Source organism: Staurois parvus, unplaced genomic scaffold (assembly GCF_062004578.1).
Source record: "Staurois parvus isolate SC_StPar_1 unplaced genomic scaffold, SC_StPar_1.0 ptg000652l, whole genome shotgun sequence".
NCBI lineage: Eukaryota > Metazoa > Chordata > Amphibia > Anura > Ranidae > Staurois > Staurois parvus.
Window position 1 is genome coordinate 3,258,517 of NW_028318448.1, and position 12,618 is coordinate 3,271,134.

General features: G+C 39.6%; 1 protein-coding gene across 1 annotated transcript in view; it reads right to left on the reverse strand.

Annotated features, from left to right (window-relative positions):
- Positions 1 to 12,618, reverse strand: part of TINAG (tubulointerstitial nephritis antigen) — a 113,092-nt gene that overhangs the window by 40,447 nt on the left and 60,027 nt on the right. The window lies entirely within an intron of this gene.

Below are 12,618 nucleotides of genomic sequence, written 5' to 3' on the forward strand. Positions count from 1 at the left end.
TGGAGGTGGTGTCATGTGAAAGGGCTTTCCTACTATCACAGAGCGTTCCCTGCAGCTACAGCAGAAAATAAAAGAAATACCTGATTTTTTTTTAAAGTATACATTATGTCATTATGATTCTTTCCTATTAATTTTGTTTTGCTCTTGAAGGGACACTGCCATACAAAAAGAGAACTTGGATTTGTAGAAAAGCAGAGGATAGACAAAGTAATGCTTTCCTGTACAGAGGGTAATTTTTTCAGTAGTTTTATTTTAGACAAAACATTTCTGTTTACAGTACCTTGAAAAAGTATTTATACCCCTTGAAATTGTCCACATTTTTACATGTTACAACTAAAAATTTAAATGTATTTTATTGGGATTTTTTGTGATAGACCAACACAAAGTGGCACATAATTGTGAAGTGGAAGGAAAATGATAAATGGTTTTCTATTTTTTTTACAAATAAATATCTAAAAATAACCCTAGCTAAAATTTAATGGAACCATACAAAAAGAGAACTTGGATTTGTAGAAAAGCAGAGGATAGACAAAGTAATGCTTTCCTGTAGAGAGGGTAATTTTTTTCAGTAGTTTTATTTTAGACAAAACATTTCTATTTACAGTACCTTGAAAAAGTATTTATACCCCTTGAAATTTTCCACATTTTTACATGTTACAACTAAAAATTTAAATGTATTTTATTGGGATTTTTTGTGATAGACCAACACAAAGTGGCACATAATTGTGAAGTGGAAGGAAAATGATAAATGGCTTTCTATTTTTTTTACAAATAAATATCTAAAAATAACCCTAGCTAAAATCTAATGGAACCAATTGCTTTCAGAAGTCATATAATTAGTAAATTGAGTCCACCTGTGTGTAATTTAATCTCAGGAAAATTACAGCTGTTTTGGGAAACCCTCAGAGGTTTGTTAGAGAATAAAGAGAATAAACAAACAGCATCATGGAGGCCAAGGAACACACCAGACAGGGCAGGGATAAAGTTGTGGAGACATTTAAAGCAGGATTAGGTTATAAAAAATATCCCAAGCTTTGAATATCTCATGGAGCACTGTTCAATCCATCATCTGAAAGTGGAAAGAGTATGGCACAACTGCAAACCTACCAAGACATGGCTGTCCATATAAACTGACACAGGCTGGGCAAGGGGAGCATTAATCACAGAAGCAGCCAAGAGGCTCATGGTAACTTTGGAGGATCTGCAGAGATCCACAGCTCAGGTGGGAGAATCTGTCCACAGGACAACTATTAGTCGTGCATTCCACAAATCTGGCCTTTTTGGAAAAGTGGCAAGAAGAAAGCCATGTTTGAAAGAAAGCCATAAGAAGTCCTGTTTGCAGAAGCCATGTGGGGGACACAGCAATGTGGAAGAAAGTGCTCTTGTCAGATGAGATAAAAATTGAACTTTTTGACCTAAAAGCAAAACACTATGTGTGTCGGAAAACTAGTACTGCTCATCACCCTGAGCACACCATCCCCACATGGTGGTGGTAGCATCATGTTGTGGGGATGTTTTACTTCAGCAGGGACAGGGTTGGTGGTCAGAGTTGATGGGAAGATGGATGGAGCCAAATACAGGGCAATCTTAGAAGAAAACCTGTTAGAGTCTGCAAAAGACTTGAGACTGGGGCAGAGGTTCACCTTCCAACAGGACAACAACCCTAAACATACAGCCAGAGCTACAATGGAAAGGTTTAGATCAAAGCATATTCATTTGTTAGAATGGTTCAGTCAAAGTCCAGACCTAAATCCAATTGAGAATCTGTTGCAAGACTTGAAAATTGATGTTCATAGACACTCTCCATCCAATCTGACAGAGCTTGAGCTATTTTGCAAAGATGATTGGGCATAAATTTCACTCTCTAGATATGCAAAGCCGGTAGAGACATACCCAAAAAGACTTGCAGCTGTGATTGCAGCGAAAGGTGGTTCTACAAAGTATTGACTCAGGGGGGTTGAATACAAATACACCCCACACTTTATTTGTAATATATTTTGAAAACCATTTATCAGTTTCCTTCCACTTCACAATATTGTGCCACTTTGTGTTGGTCTATCACATAAAATCTGAATAAAATACATTTATGTTTTTGGTTGTAACATGACAAAATGTGGAAAATTTCAAGGGGTGTGAATACTTTTTCAAGGCACTGTAGCTAGAGTTGGTAAGTGTTCAGTTTCCTGTTTTTTATTTCTGCCTGTGACACCATTGTAGAGATTTTTTCCCTCACTTCCTGTCCCTGTGATACCTGTGGGATGGGGGTTGCAGGCACTGCCAGAACAGGAGGGCAAATGCAGTAATTAAAACATTGTCAGAATCTCTAACCCACACCTACACTTCTAACAATGTGTTTTTAATCAGTACTTATTCCAAATACTCTCTGCCCTGACAGGTAAGGGAAAGTTTTCCCAAAAGGGACTCACTAACTGAAAACTAAACTAAATGTTTTGGTTGGAGTTGAGTATTATTGACCATTTATTTTCTCAATAAAAATAGTACTATAGGTACATAGGGTGGAGTGAGTGTGTGAAAGGGTTGGATATCAGTTTAGGGGCTAGTTTACTAAAGTAGTACATTTCAAATACTGAATCAAGTTTAGCAAAAAAAAAAAATTCTATTGCTTTTAAAATGTCTTAAAGTTATACTAAATGTTTTTTTTTCTTTAAAATAACAAACATGTTATATTTACCTGCTCTATGCAGTGGTTTTGCACAGAACAGGCCTGATCCTCCTTTACTCATGTCCCCCGATGATGCTTCTGGCTCCTCAACCCCTCTGAGTGCTCCCAGAGCGAGCTGCTTGCTCTGGGGGCACCCATACATGCTCACTCCTGTGCCAGCCCTGTGTGTCCATAAGACACACAAAGCATGACTCGGCTCCACCCCCTCTCCCTCCTTAGTAGTCCAGGCACTAAAACTAGGTATAGGTGGATCAAAATTCAGCAGGGACTGGATGAATTTTGATCCATCTATGGGAAAGCTAGTTGTACAGAGGTTGATCTCGCCATCAACTTCTGTAAAACCACCCAGTCAGAATTTCTTCTCCCAATCAGTGGATATAGCTGACAGGACTAGTAGTTGTTTTCTGTCAACAGGGAAGACTCCCCACTGGCAGAACACAATATAGGTGCAAGAGTTATTCCCCAATCCACATATAATCTGTGGATGGGGGAACCAGCACATTTTTTTTGTTCAACCTTCTGGTGAACAAAAAAAAAATATATAATGTATGACTTGCCTTAGAATGAAACAATTATCTCAAGGGATTATCCCTTGGTAACATATTTGAAATACATATCATGATATAAATTGAATTTTCCTACTATTGCTGTACAGGGAGACCAAGCTACTCTGGGTCCACAGCATATGAACACTATAAAGGGTGTTCATGTTTCCCCTATCTCCCACATTTTGTGATGATACTGGAAAAGGTCCTGAAGCATTTAAGTGGCTGTAAACCTCAGACATGAAATATGAACAAATCATATCCCTCTAGAGTGTGTACTTAGTGCTATTAATTAAGAAATTAAGAGCACTAAGTGTAATTTCTGTCTGCTGCTTTATTCCTCTGCTATCAGCATGAATCACTTCTCAAAATAGTACTGTAGGTACACAGGGTGGAGTGAGTGTGTGAAAGGGTTGGATATCAGTTTAGGGGCTCGTTTACTAAAGTAGTACATTTTAAATACTCAAGTTTAGCAAAAAAAAATAAATATCTATTGCTTTTCAAATGTCTTAAAGTTATACTAAATGTTTTTTTTTCTTTAAAATAACAAACATGTTATAGTTACCTGCTCTATGCAGTGGTTTTGCCAGAATAGTTTTCTTGATACCAAGTCAAAAAAGGTGACGGGGAGGGAGCTCCAGCACACAGCCTGTGATTGATAGCCTTTGCTCTATTCCTGTGTGCTGTGTGAAGGGGGAGGGGGTGTCCCTTCCCTCTAATCAGGGCTCAGAGCTCTCCTCACTGAGCTCTGCAGTGTGTAATTTCAGCTCTCCACCCCCTGCTTTCTGAAAACAGACAGGCTTTATAAATGTTGCATTATGAACAGTTGTAAGGAAGAGAAGACTGAAGAGAAACAGGTATAACTTATAAAGGAGGATTTGTTTCATGTCTGTGTATCACCTGAGGTCAGTCACTTCACTGGATATATGTAAGGGTTTACAACCACTTTAAGACCTACATTGTTGGATTATTGTTCTCTTTAAGCGGGTTTTGCCTTCCTATAGGATATTATGGAAATGCAAAATTCACTTGAAGCATGTCAAATGCAGATTAAAGAGTGGTGAAATTAACCTGCCAATGAATTCTGAGTGATATTTTCAAATTGATGTCAAACTGATACCACTGACACTTGCCCAAAGACCTTGACGCAGGTAGTTAGTGAAGCTGAAACTGACCTATCATGCAGAGAAGGATAAAATGACACGCGCAGAAACAAATTCAAATGTTTATTCATGCACATGACAAACAGAGGAATGTGTACACCATAAATGATCATATTTTCACAGAAACCAGGTTTCCCTAGAATGTATATTCTAAAGTTATTTGATTAATTTAGTATTCCTATACAAACTGTGAAACTTTAGATATTTAAGTGTAAGCCGAGACAAAATATTTTTTCTAGTTGTGTATTGAGTAGGTAAGGATTGGAACTTCTGTTTTTTTCAACTGCCATTTGTGTACTTCCTGCCCACTTACAAATAATAGGTACTCCTTAGCAGGGGCGGACTGACCATTTGGAAACTCGGGCACTGCCTGAGGGCCTGGGGTCAGTAGGGGGCCCCATGAGATGCCCCTGGTACCTTTTTCATAGGCTTTTTTGAGTTTGGGCAAGGACACAGGGGCCCCATGATCCCCTATTGCCCGGGGGCCCCATGAGTTGTCAGTCCACCCCTGCTCCTTAGGAAGTGAGAAAAAATCTGAGACACAAATAACAATCTGACAGGACGTCTAACCCTCCTCTAATCTACCAATGAACAGCATTTTACTTTTGTCTGTGTTGCTATTGGAGTGCTCCCCTTATTTCCTGTGTGTTAAAACATTTGCCAGGAGGACAGAAGTGAAGGTAAATCTCTTTAATGGAGCCATAGATGGCAGTAAAAATCTAATTTGAGTTCTAATACTGTCTTACTCTAGCCAAAACTCAGAAATATGTTTTGTCTGGACTAGTGGAGTAGCGGGGGGGGCAGCAGGGCCGTTGCTCAGGGTGCAAAATTTAGAGGGGCACAGAAATTACTCCAGAGGAGCCGCTCATAGTGCCATGGGCTGGTGTCGGTGATGGCTCCATCACAATCTTCTCCTGTCTCCTCATGCTCACTGGAGCCAGGGTTGAAGGTGTAGGCTGCAGGAGAGTACCGAAGGTGGAGAGGGAATGTCCACTATGGGAGACCATGTAGGGGCTGTAAGCTGAGACGGAGGAGTTCAGATGTGGGCTGGAGAGGCAGCTTGAGGACATACTGCTCCTGTTGGGGCCCCTCTCCTGGTCCATCACCAGCCTGCAGTGCGAGAACTCGGAGCTGCAGGAGCAGGTGGACAAACTCAGCCGCCAGGTGGAACCGTGGAAGTACTGAGCCAGGTGGCAGGACTGTGGGGGAACTGAGCAGGGATGGACAGACTAGGTACTCCAGCTATATGCTGCTCACTGCATCCGGCAAACTGGCTCAGGTCAGTTCAATGAGGGTGCAACACACATCACAGAGTGGTATAGAGGGGAGGGGGAAGTATCCATCATAGGGGATATAGAGGGGCACTACATTACAAAGGGGGTATAGAGGGATATGGAGGGGGAACTACCCATCATGGGGGGTATAGAGGGGGTACTACCCATCTAAGGGGGATATAGAGGGGGCACCACCCATCATGGGGGGGCATAGAGGGGGCACTACCCATCTAAGGGGGATATAGAGGGGGCACCACCCACCATAGGGGGGCAAAGAGGGGGCACAACCCATCATAGGGGGTATAGAGGGGGCACTACCAAACATAGGGGGATATAGAGGAGGCACTACCCATCATAGGGGGCACTACCTATCACAGATAGTATAGAAGGGATGCTGTTCCCCACTCTCTTCCAGGCGTCTGTGGCTGGGAGCAGGTACACAGTGTGTGCCAATCCTGTTAGTCAGTATCTCACACAAATCCTGTGATTAAGACATTGAGAGGCAGGATTTGGAGTGAACAGCGCAGGGTACTGAAAGAGACCAGAAAAGACTGACAGTCCTCTGAAAAGCAATCCACACACAAATTGCTTTTCAAGGGCATTTGACAGGTGGTGAGGAAGTGATATGTTGCTGCATTATCCCCACCACAACCATGTGCATTGCATGTGATTGATGTCCTCTCAGATCACGCCCCCAGCCTCCTTTGGACACAGCTGATCAGATGACGTGGTAAAGAGCCAATCATAGTGGCCTTTTACACCATGATCAGCTGTGTCCAATCACAGCTGATCACCATGTAAATACACTTTCCGGTTATTGGCAGTACTTGCCTGACGCTGTCACAGTGTCAGGCGTCAGGAAAGTACTGCCAATAACCGGCAAATGTGAAGGGAGACATCTACACTGATAATCAGGGTACTGCTTATCGATACCCTGATTATCAGTTCAGTCCCAAAAGTGCCCATCAGTGCCCAACGGTGCTGCCCATCAGTGCCCAACAGTGCTGCCCATCAGTTTCCAGCAGTGCTGCCAATCTGTGCCCAGCAGTGTCACCAGTCAATGCCACCTATCAGTGTTGTCATTCAGTGCCACCATTCAGTGCTCTTCAGTGCTACCTATTAGTGCCACCTATCAGCCTCATCAGTGCTGCTTCATCAGTGCAGCCTATCAGTGCCATCAGTGCTGGCTATCCGTGTTGCCTCATCAGTGCCCATCAGTGCTGCCTATCAGTGCAGCTTCATCATCGCACATCAGTGAAGGAGAAAAATTACCCGTTTGCAAAATGTTATGAAAGAAACAAAGAAAAACTTTTTTTTTTTTAAATTTGTGGTCTTCTTTCGTTTATAGTGCAAAAAATAAAAACCCTGTGGCAATTAAATACTACCAAAAGAAAGCTCTATTTGTGTGAAAAAAAGTATACAAATTTCATATACAGTGTTGCATGACCACGCAATTCTCATTCAAAGTGCAACAGCACTGGAAGCTGGAAATTGGCCTGGGCAGGAAGAGGGTAAAAGTGCCCGGTAGGCAAATGGTTAATTCTTGGACACAGCACATGTATCATTTTTCATTCTTGCCTGCCCTTTGATCATGCGACATTAATGTAAGAGTGACAGGGTTTTTTGTAAAATAGGAATTCAGTAGTAACAGAAATAGATGCTATAATAATAAAAGGGGCATCAGTTAAATGAAAGATGTGTATCTCAATAATATAATAATAGACTAATGCATGTGATTCAATAGGAATGTCAGACATACATTTTGCAGAATTAAATGGCAAGGCTTTCTTGCTGTGCTTATTTTTCAGCTACCTCCCATTCCACTCTAGCTAATGAAGGGTTACACATATAAGATATTTTTTTCTTTTTTTTTTTTTTACTTTTATGGACCACAGTCAGTTGCCTGGCAAAACTTATTTTATTTCTTTTTTAATCACAGCAGCTGTCAATAGCCGTGTTTTTAGGTAGAACTTCCGTATATAGTTATGCTGCCAATTGGCCAAAGCTTTTCCAGTATATCCTAACCAATGAGAGAAACAACAGGAGCTTCAGCAATATTATAGTTTATGCATGCAGCAGTTGCAGAATTTGCATATGGCTCAAACTCAGTTTGTTACCGTACATAATACCTCCTGCAGAAATAACTGTTATGACAAAACAAACTTTCATATAAAATTTGGTACACCTTAATACCTCTGCATTTTGACATGGTGACATTTTAACCTACATTTTTAGGTGTAAGATAGAAAAAAGTGTCAAACAACACAATAATGAATCAAATATCATATAACACATGTAAGGATTAATGCGTTAAAGTGCATAAAATATGTGACAAATATATACTGTAACTATGTAGAATAGAAACTACTATCATTCTATATATATGTGTGTGTGTGTGTGTGTGTGTGTATATACGTATATAAATATATGGTCAACATGTAAATAAACCATCATAACTCCTATAAACATCAAAAACATAAAGGGAGTGCCATAACATATAAGTTACTATTAAACAAAAAAATAAATAAATGTCCAATAATGCAGTCCCTTAAATGTGTAGACAGCTGGATGCTGTGCTTTGTGCAGGCTTCAAACATCCTTTATAATGAATAAAGTGCACAGGGTCCCGCTACCATTCCCAATCTGCTCTCACCTTGCTGGTTAGACCTATTTGGTTAAAAAATAGGCCAGATGCGCATTCCCCTTTAAACCCCTCACTGCCAGAGCTATTTTTGCATTTTTTGCACACATGTTCATTTTAGGCCTGAAGATTAAATAAACCCCCAAAGATTATATATTTTCTGAAAGCAGACACCCTAGAGAAAAAAAAAGTGGTAGTTCCAATGTTTGATGTCACACAATATTACCAGAAAGGTCTAGGAAACTCAACATTTCAGTAAAAAACACACTATAGTGAATTTCAGGGCAAACAAACACAATAAATTACCCACATTTTTGGTAAAATACAAAAGCTGACAAACTTCAGTACCCTATATTTTCTATAGGTGATGCATCAAAAGTCCCCCTATAGGTCTTCAGTTAGTGTTACGGAGGTCTTATGCTACAGAAACAATTGAGTACTGTCCGTGATACTTTTTTTATTTGCACTAACATGCAATTTTGAGGACAAGCTTTCGGGGTATGTCCCCTTCTTCAAGGTCTAAGCAGTACTATTACAAATCACAAAGTTTAAGCAGAATGTTAAAAGGGATTGAGAAAAAAAAAAAGGCTACAGATAAGATACATCAAAAGCGAGGGGGGAGGGGGGGGAATACTACACTCACACAGAGGGGGTCAAGCTTTAGCTAATAGATAGTCATAAAGCTGTTGGATAATGGTTTAATGGTTGGAGGTCTTATGCTAGAATTTTTGCTCTCACTCTGGTGCGCACAGCGATATGTAACGTGTATTGCAATCAATATGTTCATGTGTAGACTCCCCCAACGTGTGAGTTTACATTCGTACTTGCATACATGTGAGGGTGGGAGGCATAAAAAAAATGGGGGGGGGGTTGTGCATAGGTATAACTTTAATTTTTTGCAATTAAAAAATTATTTAATTTTTTTACTTTTGTTTTCATCACATAGGGGACAAAAAGTGCTCTATGTGATGATTTTTAGGTGACAGGTTCTCTTTAATAGGACATGTAGGGTCTAAAAGACCCTGGATGTCTCCCCTGTGCTCCACTGAATGTATTACAATGCAGATCACATTGTATTACATTCCTTTCCAGCTATGCTAGCCGGGGAAAGTGACAGGGTGACCTTCATGTACTTTAATGCATGATTCCTTATGTGCACTGTTATTTATATTTGATTCATTATTGTGTTGTGTGATACTTTTCTATCCGACTTTTTTGAGGGTGAGGGATTATACATGACAGTGAAAGCAGCAATCTTATATGTTGGAAAAACCATTTTTTTATTGTTTATTTGCTATTTTCCCATTATCATGTCATTTATTTTATTTTTTATTTTTTTGTTTGTTATTTATGGGTAAAAGACAAGTATACATGCAACGCAGCAATAGTAAAAAAAAAAAAAAATAGAGAAAAACGATGTGCTACCACAAAATTAAAATATAAATTATTATATAGATAAGCTGATGCAATAACACGTTGAAGTGATCCCACACTCTATGAATACAAAATAATAACAATAGTGTTCTGCTTTGTTTTTATTTTGTTTTGTTTGTTTATTTTTTATGGGTAAAAGACAAGTATACATGCAACGCAGCCATAGTAAAAAAAAAAATAATAGAGAAAAAGGATGTGCTACCACAAAATTAAAATCTAAATTATTATATAAATAAGATGCTGTATTAACACTTTGAAGTGATCCCACACTCTATGAATACAAAATAATAACAATAGTGTTCCGCTAACTCTTATCATTAGTATATGTAAAATATTGTAAAAGGATGACAATAATATTCAATGTAATCAATATATAACAAATAAATGTCCACGTGAAAATAAAGTCCTTAAGTGTTTAAACAGTCCTAAAAATGATGAATGATGTGCGTCAATAAACAGTGGTCCACAACTTCAACTGACAGTGCTCCACCGCAAATAAGAAATAATTGCCCCTCCATCTGAGAATAGGATGGCCGCTCACCTCAAATACTGAACCTATATATCAACATAGGTCAAACAAGCATGGTCATTCAATGAATAGGCTCCAGATGGCAGCAAATTGCTTGTCATTGCAATAACGGGGATGATAATACATGATCATCCAAAAGGGATTTCTTCACAACCAGGGGCGGAACTGACCATTTGGAAACTCGGGTCAGTAGGGGGCCCCATGAGATGCCTCTGGTACCTTTTTCATAGTTTTTTTTTAGTTTGGGCAAGGACACAGGGGCCCCATGATCCCCTATTGCCCAGGGGCCCCATGAGTTGTCAGTCCGCCCCTGTTCACAACTCCACCTCAGCATGTAGAAAGAGAGAACAGCCTCTCCTAGTGTAGAATCATTTATTATATTAAAAGTACTAACAGAGTAACACACACAATGTCTCAGAATATAAAGATCGCATGACAGCATAATAATCACCACACTTCTTGTTCGCAAGTCTGTAAACGGAACTGACATCACTAAGCTCCGCCCCACGCGTTACGCCACCAACCACGTGGCTTCATCAGGGATGATCCAAGAGTGTTACTCTGTTTGGACTTTTAATATAAGAAATGATTCTACACTATGGGAGGCTCATGGGGACCCCGGGCAATAGTGGATCATGGGGCCCCTGTGTCCTTGCCCACACTCAAATCACAACCAAAAAAGCCTATAAAAGGTACCAGGGGGATTTCATGGGGCCCCCTACTGACCCTGAGCCCGAGTGCTCGAATGGTCAGTCCGCCCCTGTGGGAGGCTGTTCTTGCTTCCTACATGTTGAGGTGGAGTTGTGAAGAAATCCCTGTGGATGATCATGTATTATCATCCCCGTCACTGCTATAACCAGCTCTTTGCTGCCATCTGGAGCCTATTCATTGAATGACCATGCTTGTTTGACCTATGTTGATATATACGGTAGGTTCAGTATTTGAGGTGAGCGGCCATCCTATTCTCAGGTGGAGGGGCACTTATTTCTTATATGTGGTGGAGCACTGTCAGTTGAAGTTGTGGAGCACCATTTATTGAAGCACATCATTTATCGGTTTTAGGACTGTTTAAACACTTAAGGACTTTATTTTCACTTGGACATTTATTTGGTTTTTTTGTTTGTTTTTTTAACAGTTGGCTTTTATTCAGAAAGATAAAGCAGAACATATGAATTATTTGTTATATATTGATAACATTGAATATTATTGTCATCCTTTTACAATATTTTACATATACTAATGATAAGAGTTAGTGCAACACTATTGTTATTATTTAGAAAAAAAATACATTCTTGTTTACTATACAAGTTTATGTTTAAAATGCATGCATTATTAATTTCTAAAAATTAAATGGTCCTAAAGTGATATTTCATAAAAATGCTGTCAAGGAACTGTGGTTTTAGAGAAACCATCCAGCTGTCTTGAATTCATATGTGCATAATTATTTGATGCAAAATATATTTTTAATTTTGTATCTAACATAGCTGTTTATTTTGTAAAATGTTTTTCTTTTTTACTACTGTTTATTTTTGGATCTTGGTTACACAAATGATGTAAACTGATGCATAAGCATTTCTCTTAAAATCCATAGGAAGCACATTTTTATAAAACAAGACAAGCATTTTAGGCTATGTTTACAATGCTATTGAAAAAGATTATGTGTTTGTATATCTTTCTCAGGTTGTGTTGCTTATTAAGGTCACTTTACTTATCACGGCAAAGCAAAGCTACGCAGAGCAATACAAAGCAGCATGCTATGGCTGACAGGGGAGAGATCTGTATTGTTTACATACAGACCTCTCCTCTGTCAGTGTTCCTCGGCGATCGCCGGGTGCCGGTGGGGAATCTCCATCCGGGTCCCGGTGATCGACAGCTGTAGCCACGTGCGCGCCACCCTACCCGGAAATACAAAATCATGTATATATACATGATTTTGCGCAGTCCTGCCGCCCTGTAGCAGTACTTCTGCTATAGGGTGGTCGGGAAGCAGTTAAAGCAAAATTTCTGGACACAAGAAAATAACCATCCTTGCACTAGATTCTGTGTGCACCAGTTTTAGTAAATCTCCCCCTCCTGTATTAGAGTGCTCTCACACTGGATGAAGGAGCACAGGAGCAACTTTGGACAGCAGCATTGTCAGTCTGGGAGGAGGGAAGTGTTAGATGTACTAGCAGACATAAATAAGCTAGCAGATTGATGCCAAACTCCAGCTAACATATTATAATCAGCTACAGTAGTTTTTTTTCCTTTTAGGATAAAGGTTTTACATAAATAAATATAAAAAAGCTGATCGTTGTAAGCATCCTTGTCACTGTTAAATGGTTTGTCTCATAGCAGATAGATGCCAAA